The 25,200-nt window shown below is 43.5% G+C and overlaps 1 protein-coding gene across 5 annotated transcripts in view; it reads right to left on the bottom strand.

Moving 5' to 3' along the window:
- The window catches only part of ZBTB40 (zinc finger and BTB domain containing 40), an 80,673-nt gene that overhangs the window by 53,621 nt on the left and 1,852 nt on the right, over positions 1-25,200 (bottom strand). The gene's annotated exons all lie outside the window — the stretch shown is intronic.

Raw genomic sequence — 25,200 nt, 5'->3', positions numbered from 1 at the left:
TCATTCAATAACAGATGCCAGAGGAAAATGCAGTAACAGTTTTTGAATATTAAGGGAAATAACAATCAAGCTTCAACATCCAGATCACAATAAAATTATCTTCAAACAAACAGATACAGACGGTTACCGGAAGAATTACTTCAAGAAGGAAACTGAACCAAAAAAGGTGGGGTGGGGGGGGATAGAATGCAAGAAAAAATAGCAAGTGGCAAGCAAAGAAACAGCTAAACAAGTAAACCGGAAAAGTTAAAATCAGGAAGACTAATAACACCAATGTTGGAGATGCCGAGTGACCAAACTCTCATACGTTGTTGGTTGAAGTGTAAAATAGTACAACCACCTGGGAGTGTGGAGGTTTCTTACAATAAAGAATAAACTACTAATAAATGCAACAACATGGATAAACCTCACAACTATTATGTTAAGGAGCATCTGGGTGGCTCTGTTGGTTAAGCATCTGACTCTTGTCAGGTCATGATCTCAGAGTCGTGGGATTGAGCCCTATGTCAGGCTCCACACTAAGAGTGGACCCTGCTTAATAGTCTCTCTCTGCCCCTCCCCCATGTGTGTGCACTCTTTCTCTCAAAATAATTAAACATTTAAAACAAAACAAAATGAACTATTATGTGAAGTCAAAGAAGTCAGGCACAAAAGAGTACATACATAGGACTCAACTTATAGGAAATAGAATTACAGGTAAAACTAATTTACAGTGATAAAAATGAGGAGTGTGGAGGCTGTGGGGATGGTGTAGGGAAGGGAATGGAAAGAGACACAACAGAACTTTCTGGGGAATGGAAATGTTCTACATCTTATCTTGGGTGGTGTTTAAAGAATAGCTGTTTGTCAAAACTCTTCAAATTTAATACCTAAGCTCAGTTGTTAATTATATTTCAATAAAAAAGAAATTAAGAAATGTGTTAGGATACCGAAAACACACTGACTGTTTAAAAATGGGTACTGGAAGGAGAGGTTAAAAACAAGGTAGAAAAATGACAACCGAAGTAGCTAGCATTTACTGAATGCTTACTATGTGCCAGGCATTGTTCGAAATACTGTGCATAAATTAACTCATTTAACTCTTTGAATAATTTATGAAGCAGGTACTCTTATCCACATTTTACAGATTTAAAAAAAAAAAAAAAAAAAAAAAAACGGCACAAAGAGGTTACATTACTTAACCAGGGTTTACACTAATGTGTGGCAGAGCTAAGGTCCAAACTCTGGTAGCCTGGCTCTCAGGTCCCGCATTCTTAGAAACCCACTGCCTCTCCGAAATTAAACAGTCAACAACAACACGGGAAGAGCAGAGAAGGAGAACAGAGTCAGGGCGTTCCAAGGGTCAAGAGGGTGACTGATTGACTTTAGCCTTTGGACTAAGTGAAGTGTTAACAAGTAAGGATGTAGGTGAATAGAAGCAAGACTAATATTTGCAAACAAGGGATACAAAAGAGAATAATGGATATGTGATTAATCAACAGCAAGTGAGAAAAGGGAGAAAGAAAGGCAAGAGAAAATCGTATTAAGTAGATAACAACTGAAGATGGCAGAAAGAAGTCCAAATGTATTAGTAATCACAACAGAAACGGACTGAACTTTCTTGTTAAAAGGTAGAGAGATTCTCTGATTGGGTTTTTAAAAAATCAGCTATGTGTTACTTGTAAGAGAATTAATGTGTGGGCATGTTTACACTTGAAATGGTGCCCAGCACATAGAAACTACTCCATTTGTTGGTGGTTATGACTATTAGAAAGAGACTGTGGGTCATCCTCATTAGTTTTCCAAGTAGCCATCTGACAGGACAGCTGAAATATCTATCTACAAATAAACAATTAAACTGTATCATCTCTGTAGACTACTTTCAGGTACAGAATACTGTTATTAAATAAATCTAATATATAGTTATGAGGGATACACTGGTGATTTGGGGGCTACTGAGTACTACAGAGGCTAAACTATACTTTGCTGATCTCACAGCTAAAACATAAGAGCCTCTAACATATATTTTACTGTTTGCCCTAATTCCCTTTGTAAAGATGTGAAACTGAACAGAGAGAATACGGCACTAGATACGATGTTGTGAAAGTGTATCTTTCAGAGTTAGAACACTGCATGTTGGACTCTTAAGTGAAGTCCTGTAGATTCTTGTATAGAGGCAAACCTAATTTATGTTATTAAGCACTTACTGAAATTGCTGGGCTTGGGAAAATTGTCAAAGGTCCCAAGGGAAGAACATTTAAGCAACAAAAGAGCACCAGAAAGATGGCTGTTCCTCAAAGGAACAATATTAAAGCCTCAAGAAAAGACTATACTGATATAGAATAAAGATACTTATAGAAAAAACTTAATTGGCTGAACCGAGTGCTACGTAATGACCCAAAACCCAAATGGGAATTCAACACAAAGTGGAAACTAGGCCAGCTTTCTAAAAGGAGCACAAGGAATATTTATTTACTTATTCATCCATCCATTCATTCATTCATTCACTTATATTTTTATTCTGTCTACTTCCAAAAAGGATTTAGGGGCACGTGGGTGGCTCAGCTGGTGAGTGTGTGACTTCAGCTCAGGTCATGATCTCATGGTTCGTGACTTCAAAGCCCCACATTGGCTTGCTGCTGTCAGTGCAGAGACCACTTCAGGTCCTCTGTCCCCTCTCTCTGCCCCTCCCCCACTTGCACATGTGCGCTCTCTCTCTCTCTGTCTCTCTCTCTCTCAAAAATAAGTAAACATTAAAAATAAAGGGATTCTTGGGGCACCTGGGTGGCTCAGTCGGTTGGGCACGTGACTTGGGCTCAGGTCATGATCTCACCGTTCGTGAGTTCAGGTCCCGTGTCAGGCTCTGTGCTGACAGCTTGGAGCATGGAGCCTGCTTCGGATTCTGTGTCTCCCCTCTTTCTCTGCCCCTCCCCCTCTCGTGCTCGTGTGCGCGCTCTCTCTCTCTCTCAATAAATATTTGAAAAAAAATTTTTAAATAAAGGGATTCCTTCACTTAAAAGGAAATGAGAAAAACCAGAAAAAGCAAAGGTGAGAACTAAGTCATAGTTCATAGAAAACACAAAATCCCTTCAATGAACAAGGAAGACTACAACAACACTAAAGGCTTATTCTCGATATGCACTGCTTACTTTAAATAGCGTAGATGTTCTGAAATCCACAATTGCTGGAATGTCCTTATAGCAAAAAAGCGCTCAAAGGCCTTTCTTTGCTGCTACTGCTAGAGAGCAGTCGGAGGCTCTTTTCTGTCCGTCAGGAACCGGACCTCCCCTTCCCCGATTTACTACACTCACTTCCCGTCCGTCTTCAGCCCGCCACACGCCCGTGTCATCCAGTTACTAACTGTGGGTCATCTGCCTTTTGTTTACTCAGCACCCTGCTAGGTGCTGTGTGGGAACCAAGTGAAATATAAAACAAGATCTTTGTCCACAGGGAGTTGGTAATAAAGCTGACCCCGTGCTGGAATGCTTAAAAACAGAACTCTTAAAAAGACTTAATCCATAACAGACAAGAAGAAGGAAAGGAAGAAGAGGAAACAAACAAAACAGACCGATCCCAGTGAGCGGCAAGGAAAAGGAAAGGAGCTAGAGCTGGTAAACGCCAAGTTAGGTGCGTGGCAGACACAATTTCAACAGGCCAGGGTGAAAGGAAAAGAACTCCAGACAGAGGAAGAACCACGATCAGTTCCGGAAGAGGCACGCTTAGCATGTATGCTAGAAACAGTGTATGTGTTCAGGCAACTGGCACTGCACTTGGCTTTGGAAAGACATCTAGTAACTAGCTGCCATCATTACTACGGACCCCGGGCTGGCTAGGGTGGGTCTCCAAAAGCACTGGTGGAAGAGAAGTATGGAGCACAAGGGTATGCAGGGTTAGAGAGCCCAGAAAATAAGCAGAGGAACTTATACCTGCTTTGAGGGAGGAGCTTCTGAAATAGGAATAACACAATTAAAGCAGAGCTTTACCAGTGATAGGAGAGATGGACTAATCAGGAAAATGTTTAGCAATGGAAAGAAAGAACAGGCTCCTATATTGTCTATATTGGCTGTCTACATAGGTTTGTTGCCTTAGACATCCTGTATCATAGAATTCCCTGGAGTAGAAGTTGGACCCACCTCTGCCTGGATTTGTGCTCCAATATCCAAGAGAGAAAAGCCACTCTGTGACTTAATCAAGGGTCCTCCATTCTGGTTCCCCTAACAATTCTGCACTCTCCCCTTTGGCATACCTATCTCACGGTCTGAGATATCTCTCTTATGGTCTGGCTCAATGCAACCTTATCTGCTTAAAGTCTCCCCCCCCCCCCCACCCCTTCCCGTCACTGTTGATAACCCCTTTCTCCTGAATAAAATCTTTACCACTACCTTGATGCCTATGCTCTGCTGGAACCAGAGAGCTGGAAGAGACCTTGGAGAGCCCTATTCATCGCTTTCAGCAAACAGAAGTTCATTACTTTATCTATCACGTACTCTTGTCGCACGACCAAATGACCTTAGTCCAATCTCTTCCCCTTTTAAGGGAGGAAACTGAGGTCCTGGGAGGCTGAGTTGCTCTTTGATCCAAGTCGGCTTCAACCCCATGGCTATTTAGTCTCACAAACAACCAGAGTCAGGTGAAATAACAGGCACTCTCAACATAATTAGAGCAAAGATCACACATTTAGAGACAAGAAATGGGGCATTTGCTTCACACAAAAAGATGATTTAAAATGTAAGGTATCTAAGGAATCAGCTAAGTTAAAAGAGAACCACTAGCAATTATTTCTGAGAATACAAGGTGGATGGGTGAGGTCAAAGAAGGGTGACTGCAGCTTTTCGCGGGCCCAGATTTCTCAAGTTCAAAAGCAGCTGTCATTTGGTCTTGTCTCTTACACAGAAGGCCTGAAAGGCAGTAATGTGTAGTGTGAGGGATGGAGGTTTCTGCATTTGGCACTCCTGGATTCATGGTAGTGTCTTCTTGTATGTATTGCCATTGTTGTTTCTAATGGATGATGGTATCACTACCATCATCATTCCGTTCCAAATGCTAGTCTACCACAACTATTCCCGTCCTTGAGATTTATAGCAATACACGAATGGCCTGTGTGCTTTCCTGAGATACATTCTGGTCGCTGGGAACTCCAAGTAGCCTGAACAGCTCCGAAGAACGCCAGGAGTGAGCATTCCAAAGTGGCCGGCTGCGTCAGGCATAAAATTCACCTGCGGGGATTTGAATGCTGTCCAGTGAGCAACGTGGCAGACGCAAAGCAAGCATGATCTGGACATGCTATCTTGCTTGTGTACTGGGAGTTATACCAAACTCCATTTAATCTCGTTTACAGGTGAAGGCTAAGGCTCAGACATGTTAAACGCCTTGTTAAGGATCATGAGTTAACGAGGCAAAGAAGTGAGTGCAGGTCTCAATTCTCAAAATATGGTTCTGTCCTCTAAAATGTGAAGGCCTTGCTGGATGCCAAGACCTAGCTACCCCTTCTGCAGATAATTCTCCCTTCCAAGAGCTCAGAAGCCATTAAGAAGCACAGCTGTCAACTCTTGGTTACTTAACAAGTATACTTACAGTCTCACCCTGAGGGAACGGGTTAGTGAGGAACCACATCCACTGCCCCACCAGCTCAAGAGACCCTATTTTTCTCAATTATCAACTCATGTCTCATGACAGAGTTAGCCCTAATGATATCCTCCTGCTCGTTCTTTTCATAGTCTGTCAAACTACGTAGGAGTATTATTTATCAAATAACCCCTAATAAGAGCTACTAATAATTAAGTACTTTACTTATGTTTCTGAGCACTTTTTATGTCACCTCCTTTAACACTAAGAATCCAGCAAGATAATTAAATCCAATTTACAATAAGTCCTGATAGTGGAAAGGTTAAGGAACCGGCCCAAGATCACACAGTAAATCAGTAAAGGAAATGAGATTTTAATCCAGTCTGCCTGACCTAAAGTTCTTGCCTTCTATCCACAGAAAGATTTCTTACCTGGGATCCTGTCAAAGAGAAGATTCTGATCCCGAATTTCTGGGGTGGGGCCTGAATTCTGCATTTCTAATAAGCTCCAGGCGATATGGATACTGTTGGTTCAGGAACCCACTCTGAGGAACAAAGCACTATATATACGAGACTCCCTGTTCTCCAATCACTTTTTCCCTATCAAATTATTGTGTTTTAAGCAACTCTTCATCTTTTTTTTTTAATGTTTTTTTAACATTTATTTATTTTTGAGACAGGGAGAGACAGACCATGAATAGGGGAGGGCCAGAGAGAGGGAGACACAGAATCTGAAACAGGCTCCAGGCTCTGAGCTGTCAGCACAAAGCCCAACATGGGGATCGAACTCACGGACCGCGAGATCATGACCTGAGCCGAAGTCGGGCGCTTAACCGACTGAGCCACCCAGGCGCCCCACAACTCTTCATCTTTAAAAAGTCTCAAGTCATCTTCCAATCCTTCCCTTTTGCACCTGCCTTTGGCTCCAATCAGAAAAACAGACACCATAATCGCTCTAGGAATACAACGTACCAAATATGGAGGACTCCAATTACAAGGCCTGAGGTGAATAGATCGATGGCCCCGGCACCAACTCCAGTTCCTACAGAACACATTCCAGTGATCTGGTCTACAAAGCTAGTGCGGCCTTCCTGGCTGCTGCCAAAGTAACTGGAGGTCAAACCGCCCCTGATCTAGAGTGGTCAACTGAACCTGGTTAAGCGTTGGGAGGGCCTAGGACGGCACAGCCAATCGATGAATGTACGCTGAACCGAATACAATGAAGAGATCTCTGCTTAGGACACTCCGTATGGGTTACTGTGATACTTCCTTTCTAGCCACTATGCCATTTATCTTTCCCCACAAAATCAGACAACTCTATTTATCTTCCATAGCCTTCTACCCAGATCCCCTGAAAACTGTAGTAAACAGCATTTCAAGGCCTGTGTTCTCTTCTGTGACACAGAGTCTAAAATCAAGACTCAATATTATGTGCTGTCTTGACATCTGGTAAAATCAGGAGAGCCTCAAATGGCCCAAGCACAAATTCTGCTACCCATTCTGCTCTGGTAGACAAGGTCCCTGAGCCAAACAATCCTCCTTATCAAAGAGACTAAGGTTCAGTTCCTGTTCATCCCTGAGTAGTGGGTTTCAGTTCCTTGTCAGCAACCCCCCCCCCCCCAGTTATTCCAGCAAGCCAATTACATCCTCTAGCAGAAACCAGGGGGCGCCCCACCCTCTTGATACCACAAAGCCTGCCTCCCACAGCCCCTGGTTGTTTACTCTGCTCCTGAGGGCAACCCCATATGGTCCTGAGTAGCAGACTATGTATGTCCTCCTCTGGGGCTGTGAGTACACGTGAGTAAAAATCCGTCAGTCTCATTTGCCAGAGTCCAGTGTTGTGCACTCCCCCATAACCCTGGGGCGGGGATCCTTCCCTCATCAACAGGATGAATAAGAGGTGATTAAAACATCTGTTTTGCTCAATCCACTGGTCTCGGCTCTTTTCATACGCTTGAATCTTTTGAACGCCTTTGGCAAGGTCATCCACTGCTGCAAGATGGCAATAATGTCCAGCATCGTGCTAAGCACTGTCCATACACTTTCCATTCAATTCCCCAACATCCTATGAGATAGATACATTATCCCTAATGTACAGATGAGGAAACTGACGTCTAACAGCCTATGCCCAAGACCATACAGCTAAGAAGTCTGGGTACAGTTCAAATGCAGATGTGCTGACTCTCTGTTCTTCATCACTACCTTAGCCTTGACAGCATCTCGGGGCTCAGCAGCAGCATTCCTCGGTGCCGCTCACAGATAGAGACGCGCTGCTGGCTGGCCCGACAGCAGCACCTGCATTTGAGGTGCCTTGTTTCTTTTGCTGGTCTCTACTGAAAGATGGATGGAGATGCGTATCCGGAAAGAGTGCTATGGGAACAGGCCGGCTGGCTGGCTGCCAAGAGAATTCCCTTGATGGCTTGAACTTAATTTACCAAAAGGTCTAGTCTGGTTGTCAACCTTGCAGATACAAACCACCTATCCTATAAAAGTCTCATTGTTCATCGGACTTCGGAAGGCTGGATAACACAGTCCAAACTCATATAAGAGAAGTGATATAAATCAGAAAGTAAATTTATTAGTTCATTTGTTAGTGAAATAGGCCTACTCTTTACAGTTATCTGTGAAAAAGATTCAAGCAGCACGGTCAAGTATCATCAGAAGAGACTGTATGCTACCAGCATGTAATGAAAACAGGGTTCATCTGTCTTCACCATGCAAGTAAGTGCCTGGCGCCACCCTGGGCAGGTAAGAGTCTGAGGGTCAAGGTACACTACACAGGCACCGCCAACTGACATTGTCTTGTCCCTTCTATCACCGAGTTCCTGGGTCCTTCTGTGGCTCCAGTTTCTCTTTTGACATAGCCGGACTCAGCTTTGTCTCTGAGGTAACCTCGAGCAGGTATTTAATAGCACTGACCACGGGCTAATTTTTCAGTCTCTCTCAGAACGCGAGCAGTGCACCCCTGGTGCTCCTGCCCACAGGTTTTTCCTTCTGTGCTCCGAACATCTATCAGATCAGAACTGGCTCCTCCAACAAGCTTCACCCAATGAAGCTCTCAATTCACTTCAAACTTATCCACCTTCTAACTTCTATCTGGCTCAACCACCTGACATGGCCTATCCCGGATTCTGTCCTCACTCCTTCCCTTTCCGTCTGTCCCTCACCTACTCCCTACTCTGCACCTCTGCCACTCTGCCTTCCTCTAAGGCACCACACGTGTCACCACACGTCCCTAATTAAAACTTTTTTAAAAAAAGTATCTATCAATACCAAATGTACGTGAAATGACTCCCGATGAGAAGGATAATAAAAATCAAGAGAATTATCTAAGGATAATTTAGAGGGGTGCCTGGGTGGCTCAGTCAGTTAAGCTCAAAGGTCATGATCCCACGGTCAGTGGGTTTGAGCCCCACATCGGGCTCTGTCTTGACAGTTCACAGAGCCTGGAGCCTCCTTCAGATTCTGCGTCTCCCTTTCTCTCTCTCTGCCCCTCTCCTGCTTGTACCTTCTCTCTCTCTCGCACGCGCTCTCAAAAATAAACTAATTAACATTAAAAAATTTATCCTCAGAGACTATGTAATCCAGGCCTATCATTCTATAGATGAAAAGACTGACAGAAATTAAGGGACCTGCCAAGTCATGTACCCTGGTAATGGCAGGGCCAAACCCAGGACCCGAGTTCTGGGCTTTCAAGCCAACACTTGAGCCAAAATACCAAACTCCTAAATATACACATCGGGTGAGGGGTTCAGTGGGGAGGGCTTCCTAGGTATCTCACAGACTGGTGGTCACGAGCACTAGGTGTTGTTATACAGCACATTTACTATTTTTCTTTGAGTGTTAGGTACCAACCACTGATATCTCTTTCAATGAGAAAATAATTACCCTCAAGCCAGAAAACTGCCGCAAAGCGTCTCAGGGAATATATGACTGCAAATTCCCCAATCCACGGTCACCAGTAGGACTGCAAGGTGGATCTGTGACTTAACAACAACAAAAAGAAAAACCACATTTCTAACATGACTATTTAAGATACTTAAAAGATAACATTTAATGAATATGTAATTGAGATCATGACGGAGAAGGCCTTTTTATGCATAGAGGAAACAGAAGAAATTCACAAATAACCAACAGATGTGATTACATAAAAACATAAACTTCCAAAACCCAGCATCAATAAAACTAAAAGATAAATGATATGTTACATGAAATGAAAAACAGTTAATATTAGAATAGAAAGAGCACACAAATCAATAAAGAAAACTAACATTTAAAACTTTAAAGACGGACAAAGAAAAACAATTTACAAAAGAAATAAAAAGTTGATTTTAAAAGTTGATCCTTCTGAATAATTAAAGAAATGCACATTAAAACATCCATACTATTTTGGGGCAAATTAGAAAAGTTTTGCAATGATAATATTTAATTGAGAAGCAGTAGTTTTAGTTTCATTCATTTATTTTTAAAAGTTTATTTTTGAGAGAGAGAGAGAGAGAGATAGCAGCGAGCATACATGTGTGGGGGAGAGCAGGAGTGCGGGGGGACAGAAGATCCCAAGCAGGCTCTCTGCTGACAGCAGAGAGCCCGATGTGGGGCTCAAACCCACGAACCATGAGATCATGACCTGGGCAGAAGTTGGACACTTAACCAACTGAGCCACCCAGGTGCCCTAAGAAGTAGTTTTGGACCATGCGCTCTTGATTTGGTTCAAAGCCTAACTTAAACACTTACTCAGTGACTTTGGGCAAGTCACTTTAATCACTGTGAGCCTGAACATCTTTACAGTTTTGTCGTGAAGATGAAGTGAGACAACGCATCTGAGGTGTTTCAGCAAAGTTCCTGTCAACAGCAGAGGCTCAGTGTTAGCCGCTATTATCATATCACTTGCATTAATAACTCAAGGAAGGGAGCACTGAGACAGGTACCCACATGGTACGGATGGAAGTATAAGCTGGTAAAAATCCTTCAGGGAACTAATGCGACAAGTAATCTGCTCATCTAGAGCTATAAGAAATGTCTTTGCTCTGGAAAACAGTATGGAGGTTCCTCAGAAAATTAAGAAGAGAACTACCCTACGACCCAGCAATTGCACTACTAGGCATTGATCCACGGGATACGGGTGTGCTGTTTCGAAGGGACACATGCACCCCCATGTTTACAGCAGCGCTATCGACAATAGCCAAAGTATGGAAAGAGCCCAAATGTCTATTGATGGATGAATGGATAAAGAAGATGTGTGTGTGTATATACATATGTGTGTGTGTGTGTGTGTGTGTGTGTGTGTGTATACACACACAATGGAGTATTACCCAGCAATCAAAAAGAATGAAATCTTGCCATTTGCAACTACGTGGATGGAACTAGAGGGTATTATGCTAAACGAAATTAGTCAGTCAAAGACAAATACCACATGACTTCATTCATGTGATCATTAAGATACAAAACAGACGAACATAAGGAAGGGAGGCGAAAATAATATAAAGACAGGGAGGGGGACAAAACAGAAGAGACTCTTTTTTTTTTTTTTTTTTTTTTTTAATTTTTTTTACCGTTTATTTATTTTTGAGACAGAGAGAGACAGAGCATGAACAGGGGAGGAGCAGAGAGAGAGGGAGACACAGAATCTGAAACAGGCTCCAGGCTCTGAGCTGTCAGCACAGAGCCTGATGCGGGGCTCAAACTCACGGACCGTGAGATCATGACCTGAGCTGAAGTTGGACGCTTAACCAACGAGCCACCCAGGCGCCCCCAGAAGAGACTCTTAAATACAGGGAACAAATTGAGGGTTGCAGGAAGGGTTGTGGGTGGGGGATGGGCTAAATGGGCAAGGGGCATTAAGGAGACACTTGTTGGGATGAACACTGGGTGTTATACATAGGGAATGAATCACTGGATTCTACTCCTAAAAATCATTATTGCACTATATGCTAACTAACCTGGATGTAAAGTTTTTAAAAAAGTGTCTTTGGAGAGAGACATGAGAATCTGGGTGCTAAGGGTGGTCATGTGCCCTGTCTGAATAGTTTTACCAGAAAGTTTACATGGCAGTTGTATAATTATAGATAAATAAAAAAGAACGAGAAGCCCATGACAGAAGACAAAAAGATTGTTTTAAATATGTATGCCTTTAGACCCACTTATAGGAATCTATCTATACACAAATAATCAGAGATACAATGAAATATTTATGTACACTGAACTCAGAACAATAGCATCCCTAGTAAAAAACTGAAAATGTAGATGTATAATATGAGGAGTGTGTGTGTGTGTGTGTGTGTGTGTGTGTGTGTGTATGTTGTTTTTTTGTTTCTTTGGAGAGAGAGCAGGGGGGAGGACAAGAGGGAGAGGGGGAGGGAGAGAGAGAACGAATCCCAAGCAGGTTCCATGCTCAGCACAGAGCCCAACACAGGGCTGGATCCCACGACCCTGGGATCATGACCTGAACCAAAATCAAGAGTTGGATGCTCAACCAACTGAGCCACCCAAGTGCCCCTACAATACGAAGCTTTTAAGTAAATAGGGTATACAGCCATATTATAAAATATTATGCAGCCATTAAAAATTAGGCTGTCTATAGAATACCTATAGCACAAGCAACCAAAAATAAATAAATAGGACTTGATCAAATTTAAAACTTTTGGGTATCAAAGGATACTATTATGGAAATGAAAAGATAACCCCAGAATGGGAACAAATACACTCAAGTGACTTAACTGATAAGGGTCCAGTATCCAGAATATATAAACATAGCATATCAGAGTACAGCATCCAGAGCTCTTACAACTCACCAGTAAAAGGACAAATAAGCCAATTAAAATCAGCAAAGGATCTGAATAAACATCTCTCAAAAGAAGGTATACAAAATGGCCAATAAGCACGCGAAAAGATACTCAGCATCAGCTGTCATTAGGGAAATGAAGATGGAAACCACCGCGATACCACCCCGTACCCACTAGGATGCTGCAACAAGACAAGCACACACAGACCGAGAGTCCAAGTGCTGCTGAGGAGGCAGAGAAACTGGAACCCTCATACGTTGCTGGTGGGAACGTAAAACGGTGCAGCCACTGTGGAAAACAGTTTGCAAGTTCCTCAGAAAGTTAAACAGAGATACTACATGACCCAGCAATTCCAACCCCAGATCCAACCCGAGAAAAATGAAAACATACATCCACACAAAAACTTGTACACCAATGTTCACTGGCACATTATACGTAACAGCCCAAAACTGGAAACCCAAACGTCCACCGACTGATAAATGAACAAACAAAATGTTGTCTATCCACACAATGAAATATTACTCACCCATAAAAAGGAATGGAATACAGAATACTGTTACAGTAGGGGTGGACCTTGAAAAAATTATGTTCTGTGAAAGAAGCCAGGCACAAAAGGCCACACACTGTAGGATTCCATTTATAGGAACTGTCCAGATTAGACAGATTCGTAGAGACAGACAGTGGATTAGTGGATGCCAGCTGGGAGGAGGGGGAGTTGGGGAGAGAATGCTAATGGGTACGGAGTTTTGGGATTTTTTTTTTTTTTTGGAGGGATGAAACTCTTCTAGAATTAGAAAGTGGTGATGGTTACACAGACTTTTAAATTGTACACTTTAAAACAGTAAATTATACGGTATATGAATTATATCTAAATACATTTTTTTAAATTAGGCTCTTGAAGATTTTTAATAGCATGAGGAAATGCTCTCAACATACTAAAAGGAAAAAAAAAAACCCAGCATGCAACTGTATGTATAATTCCAATTTGATTTAAAAATATATGTACATGCATATACACATTTGCATTTAAAAAGACAGAAAATATATCAAAATGCTAACAGTGGGTTCCTAGGTAGTGTCATTATGGGGGACTTATTTTCTTCTTCATACTTTTTTTAATGTTTGTTTATTTGAGAGATAGAGCAAAGGCAGGAGAGGTAGAGAGAGAGGGAGACAGAGCATTCCACGCAGGCTCCACCCTGTCAGCCCAGAGCCCAATGAGGGGATCGATCCCACGAACCCGGAGATCGTGACCTGAGCCGAAATCAAGAGTTGGACGCTTAACCAACTGAGCCACCCAGGCGCCCCTCTTCTTCGTACATTTCAATTTTTTTTATAGTAAATACGTACTATTTTTCTAAGAAGGAAGTTGTAAAATAGAAACCCAGGTAGGTCAGCCTGGCTTCAAAGCTGGTGTCATTTCCAACGCGCTGTTCGTTCATTAAACACGTATTTAGTGCCTACTCTGTTCCAAGCGAAGTTAAGGAAGATATAATCTCTGCCTGCAGGGCATTTACGTAAGTCCAGGGTGGGGTTTGAACCTGAGTCCGCCCACCGAGAAAGAGACCGTATCCTCCTTAAGTGACAGGCAGCGCTGCCCACCTGCACACCTTCTGGGGCAGAGGGCCCACGGCTGCGAGCAGCAGTGTAGCTCAGTGGTTAAAGGATGGAGCGGGAGCCGGACTACCTGGTGCGAAGCTCGACGGTCCGATCACAAAGTGTGTGATCTCACGGGGCACCAGGGTGGTTCAGTCGATCAAGCGACCAACTAACTCTTGGTTTCGGCTCAGGTCACAATTTCGTGGTTCGTGGGTTTGAGCCCCACATCGGGCTGTGTACTGATGATGTGGAGGCTGCTTGTGATTCTCTCTCTCCTTCTGCTTCTCCCCTGCTTCTGTTCTCTCTCTCTCTCAAAATAAATAAATAAACTTTAAAAAAAAAAAAAAGAAAAACAAAACCAAGGTGTGTGATCTTAGGAAAATTACCTAACCTGCCAGGGACACAGCCTCTAGGGGCACTAATGGTTCTCTCACTGGGCGGTTAGAAGATTAGAGTGAACATACCTGAAGCACCGGCATCATGCATGGAGGACACAGCAAGTGCTCAATAGATTCATTAGCGGCTGGTCACTAGCATCACCATCCCTGCCACCACCCCACCACCCGTCGCTCAAGGGGGCAGAAACAATGGATTAAAAACCACGAGAAAGCTTGTTTTCCACATCTCAAAACCACCATCATCTGATTCTTGATAAGCCTATAATAACCATTACATTAAACCAATTTCTTTTTCCACATTCTCTCAACGTCTAACGAAACTCTTCTTTCGAGGCATTCTACAAAATACAATGAGCTAGAACATCAAAATGTCCAGTGCTGACAAACTGCTTGTGTCCTCTTATCTTTGAACTCCTAAAAACAAGCGATTTTTTCAAGGCTATTATAACGGAAGGTGGCTCTGAGAGGCTTTTCTGTCTTTCCTCTGCCTTTCCGGCCACGCTGCTCTGAGTCAGGAGTTCCCCCAGGATGACTCTTCGCGGGCCAAATGCAACATCTCTGCAGCAATACGACCGCCTAACGAGTGACTGGGGACGGCGACTGCATTCCACCTACTGCGACTCTTCCAGCCGGCAGAGGAGAGTCTCAACAAGCAATCATCACTCCGATGCTTTCCTAGCCAATCTCTTAGATGTTTTAAAAAAAAAAAAAAAAAAAAAAAGGCCCTTGGCTTCGTCACTGGTACTGATAGCAGTTTGTAGTGACCCGAAGACGTGGATAAGTTCCGAGTTTTCACCAACTTGATTGTAGGAGTATCTTTTCTTCAGCAGGGAGTAAGAAATCTGGACACACAGTATAACACAGTACCAAGGCTCAGATTCAAAGACACCCATTTAATGGCAAGACTAAAGAGCTCAGGCAACTACACGATACCAAGCCAGGCCTTGTGGCTCCAGAGGCCGTGTGCCTAACAGTAAGGGCTGGAGGCTCTAGGGCCGGCCGGCCCGCCCAGGGGGTGGGTCACAGCACTGCCACTCTCACCAACTGCGTGACTCTAGGCACGTGACTTAACTCTCTAGTCCTCTGTTTTCTCACAGGTAAAATGGAGGTTTTAGTGCTTTTCAGTGGCGGAGCTGTAAGCGCTAATAAGCCACTGCATGTATATGAGTCAATACACGTACAGGACATTCCCTAGAATATGGGAAACATTCATTAAATGTCAGAAGGAAGCATAAAAACCCACCTACCAAAATATTTAGTTTTCTAGTTCTTAGGTTGGATAATCAGTTCACAGATGTACTTTTTTTTTCAAAGTTTATTTATTTTTGAGGGGCGGAGGGTGGACAGAGGATCCCAAGCGGGTTCCGCGCCGACAGAAGAGAGTCTGATGCAGGGCTCGAACTCACACACTGCGAGATCAAGACCTGAGCCGAAGTAGGACACTTAACCGACTTGAGCCACCCCGGTGCCCCCACAGATGTACTTTTTGGAACTCACTCTGCTTCATTACTTATATAAGTTACAAATCTACCTTCTATATGTCAAATATTGCGTAATTCTTTTTTTTTTTTAAATAATGGACTTTATAGACAGCCATGCAGCTGCTGGTTTCAAACAGCCTGTCTAGGATGGGAGGCAGCTAGGAAAGCAAGATAAAATGGGGTGGGTTAGGCCTCTCATACCAAAGAGTGTTGGGCTATAATCTGAGAGAATTCAAAGTCTTAAACTCACTGAAAGTTAGCAGGAGATACAGGAATTTTTGAAATCACCTGGTCCAACTCCACATTTTGTAGATGAGGAAACGGAGACGTTGACAAGTGTTTTAAGATCTTCCAGTTCACTAACGACAGAAATGAGACTCTTCCTGTTACCTGTGTTTTAGGTACATACTCTAAATGGAAAGCGATGAGAAAAACATTTTGGAAAGGGAAAAAGACACAGTTTGGAAGGGTTAAGGTAGCGATCTAACAACAGGAGGTGACACTGCGAAGGTTTATCATATCCCAGGCACTGTGCCAATCACTTCGCATGGCAGCCTTACATAAATTTTGCACAACCTGTGAGGTAGCCACTATTATTAACTAACTCCGCTTTCCAGAAAGTAGAGGCCTATCGAAAGTAAACGGCATGCCCCACGTCACAAAGCCGCTGAGCGTAGAGTCTGTAAATGAACCCACACTGTCTGACTCCAGAGCCAGAACCTCCACCCCTGGATATTGCCCACGCGTGGGAATTGACAAAGCAGTGGAACTCTTCATGCCTCAGTCCTTCTCCTACTTCTTGGGCAACTTCCCTGTTCAGACGCAGTGCAGCTGCACAGTAAATTAAGTGGGGTTTTTGTAGTTGCGTGATTGTTTTTAATTCCAGGATAGTTAACGTATTGTTATCGGAGTACAACACAGAGATTTAACAATTCTATATATTACTCAGTGCTTATCATAAGTGTACATAAATAAGCTGCTTTTAAACTAAGAGGAGATAACAGTAATTTAGAGCCTACTTGTTCTGTGCTATGCGAGGCACCACACACAGACTCAAGTGCCCCGACCTGTCCAAGGCCACAAAGCCGGTGACAGTGCTGCTGGGGGAGGTGGAACCCACGCAGCCCTAGCGGGGCTCCAAGGCCCCATTTCCCAGCCTATTCAGCGGACAGTGTGCGCCTGTCCACCCAGCAGCTCTTTACTGAGCTCAGCCAAATGCCCTTAACTAAGGCTTGTCCTTACATAGAGAAGAAATTCAGCAAAACCCTGCTCTCACAGAATGCACAGCAGCGGTAAGAGAACGGACCGCTTTCAGCCCGGAACCCTACTTTCCTTGTACCTCAGCAGTCGAGTGGCAGAAGCAGCAAGGACTCTGGAGCCCCCGCCTCCCCCATCACTGTCCTAGGACACCACACACATCGCCCAGCCTTCGCTGCACCTCTGTGCACGCTTCACAGATGAACTCCATTCTCCTCTCCTCCTAATGCTGGAAGCTTTTTGTCTTCAAAGTGGGAACTATGTTCATCTCTAGCTTTCTCTCGTTTACCACCAGGTAGTATGACAAAAGGGTTAACTTGAGGAGCTAACAACAACAAAAATGCAGAAGAGGGTAACTCCTCTACTGCCTCTACCTTGGGGAAAGGGCCTATGGGATTCCACGGTATGTGCTCAAAAATGTCCAAGGAAGACATGGAAGATTCTATCCTCGACACTTCGCTGCCTGAGAAAAAAACTCCAGAACCCTAGGGGCCAATTATTCTGCTGCCTTGGACTCTGACCTTAGGAAGTCTCCTTCTGGTCTGAACCTGACTGGAACTGAGGGCAGCTGACAGCAGAATGGCAGCTATGTGCGCAGCCGGTAGGAGGGGGGGTCAAAGCCAATGACAGCCAGCTTCAGAGCACCATTAACGAGCTACCACACCAAACCCATGGGATAGATGAAGAGTGGCAAGTCTTACTGTGATTTAAATTCGTAAGTTCCTGCTCCGTTCCCAGTATCACGCCGGGAGCTGGGGACTCAAAACACCGGCAGGCTTTTAAAAATCAAGTAACACTGGGGGCGCCTGGGGGGCGTAGTCAGTTAAGCGTCCGACTCTGGTTCTCGGTTCAGGTCATGATCTCACAGTTCATGAGTCTGAGCCCCGCATCAGGCTCTGCACGGATGGCGTGGAGCCTGCTTGGGATTCTGCCTCTCTGCCGCTCCCCGACTTGTGTGCACGTGCGCTCTCTCAAAAGAAAATTTAAATTAGAATTAAAATCAAGTAAAACCGAATTGCACTAATAAAACTAGACCAAGAGAAGGCAAGGAAGAGCAGAGCATGAAGAGAAGTAGGAGGGAGAGGGAGATAAGAGGACTTACTGTTTGCAAACAGAAGTGAGGGAAATCTTTGTGACACGAATTAGACGGGAAGACTCATGTAAAACTACCAGCTGGAGTTTAGAATGGACTGGCTCTTGACTGTCTCCCCTGCTTCTGCTTTTCCCTGGCCAGCTGGGAGTTTAAAATTTGAAAAACAATCTTAATAGGGAGCTAAAAAGAGCTGGGTTCTAAACCTGATTTTAAACTTTGTAACCTTGAGTCACCTTAATCTTTCTTTCAAAACCTGTTTCCTCAACTGTAAGAGGGAGGTAACACCTATGCGGGAGCTCATAAAGCTATTCACACTTTTGTATGTTTGAAACTTCCATATTTTAATGGAGATACTAATACCTATTGCTTAGTTGCTATGAGGATTACAAGAAGTAATTACAGAAAATACGTAGCCAGTGCCGGGGACTTTGTAGTATTCAATGGTAACTATCATTATCAACATGGTGTTTTTTAAAGTTCTGTGATGAGGGTACGGAGAACAAAACACTATGAACCAGTGAATTCACTGCTGCGGAGTGTAGACTAGGAATGTCTGGATGTCTATACAAGGACAATCTTCCCATATATCGGTCTTACAGGCTCACTCTGCCACCCACTTTCGTCTTCCCCTTCCTGCTTTATTCATTCACTCAACAAATATGCACTGACTGCCTGCTGTATGTAGGACACAGAGCTGCATACTGAGAATGGGAACCGGAGGAAGAAAGGAGGAGACAGTAACAGGACAGGATGACGGGGACACCTACGAACCATTTGAAATGATAAAACGTTTTGAGTATGTCAGTGTGTGCACTCCTCTGAGAAGTTCTGGAGAGGTTCTAAAAGGAATTTTTTTTTTTTTAAGTTAAGAAAATCTAATAAACTTAACGGAAAACATACAAAACGTACACAGGGAAAAACATAACACACTCGTGAAAAATCACAAAAGTAGCGTTGAGCAAATGGAAAGACAGGCCATGATCTTGGATAAGAAGACTCAATATCATAAAGATGTCAGTTCTCTCTAAGCTAAATTTAACATAATCTCAACAGAAACACCATCCAGTTGTTGCTGCCTGAAACTAGACAAACTGATTATAAAGTTTATATGGCAGAAAAAGCAAGCAAAAGCAGCCAGGAAAACATTAAAAAAGAGCAATATGAAAACACTGGCCCTTCTAGATGTTAAAACAAATTATAAAGCCTCTAAAATTAAGATGGTTTTGTAGCGGCATATGAATTGACGATGAAACCAACGGAACGTAACAGAAAATCCAGTAAGAAACCCAAATGTATACAAGAACTTAGTATCCAGTAAAAACAAGATCTCAAACCAATGGAGAAAAGATAGAACTTTTCATAAGTAGTGATGGAATACCTGGCTGGCTAATGGGGAAAAGATAAAATTGGATCCTTCCTCAAACCAAACGAAATGTCAAGATAAATTCCAAATGGACAGGAGCCTTAGATGTGTTTAAAAAAAAGGGGGGGGAGGGGGTGAAACCATACATACACTGGAAGAAAACATTAACAAATACCCCATAAATTAAAAGCAGGGCAAACTTCCTGGGACTCAAATTCTAAAGCAATACACTGTTAAGACCCATAAATATAACCATGTAAAGATGAAAAACCTTTGTACAGCAATAAAACAACATATGCAAAGTTAGGCATACGACAAATTGAAAAAAAATATTTTTGCAACTTATAGCACAGACTTTGGGCAGATACCCTGTATCTCATTAAAGGAGAAAACAAATTTAAACTATAGTGAAACATTTCTTACCTAACAGATGGGCAAAACTCCCCCAGAACTTTGGTAGCAAGACTCCAGAGAAACAGAGGAGAGGGATCAGGCATCAAATAAAAACTTCTGTGAGGGGCGCCTGGGTGGCTCAGTCGGTTGGGCGTCTGACTTCGGCTCAGATCATGATCTCGCGGTCCGTGGGTTCAAGCCCCGCGATGGACTCTGTGCTGACAGCCTGGAGCCTGTTTCCAATCTTGTGTCTCCCTCTCTCTCTGCCCCTCCCCCACTCTCACTTTGTCTCACTCTGTCTCTCAAAAATAAATAAATATATATAAAAAAATTTTTATTAAAAACAAAAACTGTGAATGAACATAGTTTTGATTTTGAAACCACATAAATGGTTTACACAGTTAAAAAACAAAATTAGATTTTTAAAAGCAATTCCTAAAGTTTAAACCAAATGAGTCTGTCGATAAAGCTTATCAAATTGGTGGCATAAGCACACAGAGAAATAAACACATCAACTGGCCTCAGGGCAGAATCTGACAACACATTTGAAGTAGCAGATAGTCTAAGGACAAGGGAACCAACAGAAAATTCACACAACATTCAGTGATCTAATGATCAGTGCAGTTAGTGGCATTGCTACTGGGCTGGTTAGTAACATGGCCAGGAAAATCCAGCAGCCTTCAAAGCCCCAGAGTGTGACCCACTTGTCCAGGAAACGATAAAGTTCTGTGGCCCATTTGAGTGTTACTGGCTAGTGCCCAAGTAGAAGAGTGAGAGGGAAGGGAAGAGAGTAAAGTGAGATTTGAACACACCCAACCAGAGCTTGAGGGCAGCACAGGCCAAGCCACTAACTGCATTTACCCTGAGGGCAAGCAAGCCACTTGACTTTTAAGGAAGGGGGTAACAGAGTAACATGTGATCTGTGCTTCGTAAAGATCACTGGCATCAGTATACAAAATGGATTAGAGAGGAACAAAGGAAGAAGCCAGCTGGACAGCTAGGAGGCTGCTGTAGTAATCCCAGACAAGAGATTACAGTAGCTTTAAACCAAAAGAGAAAGGGGACATCAGTAGACTTGTAGCCTAAATAGATACGTGCTAACTGCAGGTAGGGAGTGGAAGGAGGGTGGGAGGCTGACAGAAGGGGAAGAATATGCGGGACTCCCAGGTTTCTGCCTTTTGCAACTTTGTGGTGCCATCCGAAGAGACTTGCAACTGAAGGTAAGTACCACGTGGAAGAAAAATGGCAAGTTCACTGCTGCCAGAGCCCCTGACATCACCCTTCAGAGCTGGTGGGGACAAGGAGTTAAGAAGGAAGATCCAATAACCAGGCTGCACTGTTAGAAAACTGAGAAACAGATGAAACAAGCAGGTCAGATAACCTCTTGCAGTATTTTCTCAAAATCAGAAATAGAACCACATACTGTTCACTTTGTTTTTTCTTTTAATGTTTACTTTTGAGGGAGAGAGAGAGACTGCATGGGGGGGCGGGGGGGCAGGGAATAGGGAGACACAGAATCTGAACCAGGCTCCAGGCTCTGAGGTGTCAGCACAGAGCCTGACGCGGGGCTAGAACTCAGGAACCGTGAGACCATGACCTGAGCTGAAGTCAGATGCTTAACTGACTGAGCCACCCAGGTGCCCCTCGCTTTGTTTTTATATTTTAAAAAAATGTCACGTAACCAATATCTGGAGGCTTAAAAGCTAGTGATCCTTTGTTTCTAATCTCCTCTTCCTTCTTGGGCCCTTTCCTTCATAAAAACTGACTTCGTAAAACGTCTAGAGTCCCAGAATCAGACTCTCAGGCGGATAATAGAGGTCACTCACACAAATACCTCCAGGGACCGGAAAGACATAAAGTCTCTTTAAATGTAAGCAACTCGGGGCGCCTGGGTGGCGCAGTCGGTTAAGCGTCCGACTTCAGCCAGGTCACGATCTCACGGTCCGTGAGTTCGAGCCCCGCGTCGGGCTCTGGGCTGATGGCTCGGAGCCTGGAGCCTGTTTCCGATTCTGTGTCTCCCTCTCTCTCTGCCCCTCCCCCGTTCATGCTCTGTCTCTCTCTGTCCCAAAAATAAATAAAAAACGTTGAAAAAAAAAATTAAAAAAAAAAAAAAATGTAAGCAACTCGCTGTTAAACACTATATGGGCCAAACAAACTGGCCCACGGCAGTTTTCTACTGAGGTCCCATGTTTACAGAATGTCCTAAGAAAATGACTTAAAACAGTTCCTTCCTTTTCTTTCCATTTGAGTACTAATAAATAAAACCAGAAACTACACCAACGAATTACTTTTTCAGAGGTCTTAGTTTAGATAAGAAAGAGAAGTTTGGCTTCAAAAAGAGCTCTTTCTTTCCCTCCATAGATACACAGGGCTGCCAGGACAGATACAGGGGCAGCCTCCCTCCGCCTTTGCTCCTCGGTCTCTGCCTCCGGGAATCCCTCTCCTCTTCCTCTCTCTCCTAACCTTACTTTCCTGTGGTCCTGAGGAACCGCATCCATTAGCAAGAAGTTGGTTCCTAGAGCCAGAGTATTAGGCTCCTACCACTCTTCCTTTCACGGGTCAGAAGAAACCAGCAGGGCAACGGCTACCAAGGTTGCCAAGACAACGCACTGCCATTTCAACAGTCTCCTATAAAATAATGACGATGATCTCCGAGGCATTTCCAAGTACCTCACTGGGTAAATATCCCTATGAGACAGGAACACCCAACTCTGCTTGGCCACTTTAGAGAAGAAACAAGGCCTGGAAAGATACTTTCAAAACTGAAGTCAAGACCGCACGGCAGTAAGAAGTAACTGGTTTCAGGCGGGATTCATCACCACTTTGGTTCACTGGTTTTTATTACATGTGGCTCTGCACCTTTAGAGGGTCAAGGAACCCTCTGAGACCTGATTAAAGAATGGGCTCACTCCCCACAGACAGACAAATCTGTAGGCAAATTCAAAGGATTCGTGAATCCCCCGCAGCTCAACCACTGACCCCAGTTTAACAATCTGGGATCAGCTAGAATGTATTTACTTCATCTAAGGACATGAAGAACTTGGGTGTCATGAATTTGAGGATTTGGAGTTAAATAACAACATCAGGGAAATACAAGGAAAGCCGGCGTTCTTTCCTTACCCTTCTCTCCCTTGAGGGCCGCAGACGTCTCAAAACTGCAAAGGTCTCTGCAAACGACACACCACACCCTCTGCAGGACTTCAAGACAGTGACAATCTCATCTCCGAATTTAAATGCCCTTAATATTTAATTCTTTCCTCTACATGGTTACAGCTTGCCTTCTTCACATTATCGGGATGATGGCTTTCGGAGGCAGCCTATTGGAGATCCAGAAAACCATAAATTCCAATTCAATTTCCTTGTGAAAATCAAAGAGCTCACTCGCTTGAAGAGTTGAAAGCGTCTGAGGGGTCACTGCCTTCCTCCAGGGTGCTGGTACAGGCAGTGTTCCAGAAGGGTAATGTAAACACTCAGTATGAGGCAACAGGGCATACCAATTTGTTTTTCAATCTATTTTATTTCAGTTCAGAGCTTCTTTGCAGACAGATAGTCCACAAAAACAACCACACTTTGGTTGTACTCAGTCTTCTTCAATCTCCAAAAGCAGTTGAGTATTGCCAAAGTGTGGCTCGTTTCCCTGCGCTGCCTGTCTGCAATGAGGCTTTGAACTGAAATAAAATAGATTGAAAAACAAATTGGTATGCCCTCGCTCTTCCTACAGTTTTATATTATCCTTCAAAACTAGTGTTACCACCTTCTCTTTACTGGAACCCAACAGACCCAAATAACAGAGTAAAACTGCAACACTTTAAATGTGCAGGTCCCACCCAAACCCAAAATAGCAATTTAATGCTGGGCTTATTGTTTAACATTGCATTAACATGCCACTCTCCGTCCTGTTCCTTGCTCCATTTGCCGGGCTGGATCACACCTTCTAAGGACACGTGCAATCGGGTTACTAGACGCAGTTTAAAGCAAAACCTGACACTGCCGATCCTCTTACACGGTCTGCTTGATTTCTCACTGCCTCTGCAATTTTTCACGTTCATGACCCCAAATACCTTCCTATTTTTACCAATTCAAAAAGTCTGTTACTTGCTTTAAAGCATCCAATGCCCTGCTTAAAGTATGCAACATTATTTTGAAAACTTTCAGAGGAAACCAAAAATCATTTGCAAACAAACTTTGAAATGACCACCAACTAGAAGAAACCTGTAATTTTCTTACACTGCCTTAAGAAAATGCACATGCCTTCAATGGAGGAACACACTAAAATAATGAAAAGTACTCTGAATAGATAGTTGTATAATTTGGTTGAAAAAAACTTAAAACTCGTTTGGAGGAGTTCCTCTCTCAACAAGCACAATGAGAAAAAATAAGAGCTGTTCCTGTCTCCGCCAAAGATAGAAGCATACACACACACCCTCAGTTTTGTTGGTAACATAATCCTAGACTTTTGTTATTATTTAGCACTTTAAATACATTTCCATTTGGGGCCCAATTTGGTTTTCTCTGATTGGAATTCAGCAACATGTGTAACAACAACAAAAAGGAAACAGCAAACCTGTTATTACACTTTTTCTTATTTAATCCACACAACAACCCTTTTCAGGAGGTACCACTATCCGCATTTCACATACTAGACCATCTGTAACTGGCCCACGGCACGCAGCTCTCCCAGCAGTAAAGCTGGCTTGAGGGCCAGCGACTCAGAGCACGGGACTGAATCACGGCACCACTACTCACTTCTTTCAATCCTTCCAACACCCCAAATTCTTGCCACCTCACAATCTCTGATCCTACTAAAAAGTTCTTCCTTCCCAGTTCTCTCCCTTCTCCCTTCTTGCCTGGACTGGATTCTCGTCACTCAAACAGGTTCGGTTTAAACTACCTTTCTCAAGTGCCTTGCTGGGCCAGGCCGGTAAGAGGGGTCCTCTGGGTCAGCACTGTCTTATCACCTTTATCACAGTTGCCACTATTTGCCTTAGACACGAGGTGTTAGGTCCATCTTGCTCACGGTAATCATAAGGCCCAGCACAGTGGGGTCTGGTACATAGCAGGCACTCAAATATTTGATCAACAAATGGCCTGAATTGTTTATTTAATACTTACCAGACTACAGGCTGTGGGCACTGGCTAGCAGCTGATACAAAAATAGGTAAGGTGTGGTCCTGCCCTGGAGAGCCTCCCAAGAAAAGGTAATTAACAGACGGAATAATACAGACTGGTGTGATCAGTTGAGGTTCAGAACCCAGCTCCCTGGTACATTAACTATGTAACCTTGGACATTG

Source organism: Panthera tigris, chromosome C1 (assembly GCF_018350195.1).
Source record: "Panthera tigris isolate Pti1 chromosome C1, P.tigris_Pti1_mat1.1, whole genome shotgun sequence".
Lineage (NCBI taxonomy): Eukaryota > Metazoa > Chordata > Mammalia > Carnivora > Felidae > Panthera > Panthera tigris.
Note: the sequence above shows the minus strand (reverse complement) of the source record. Positions and strands in the feature narration are given on the sequence as shown.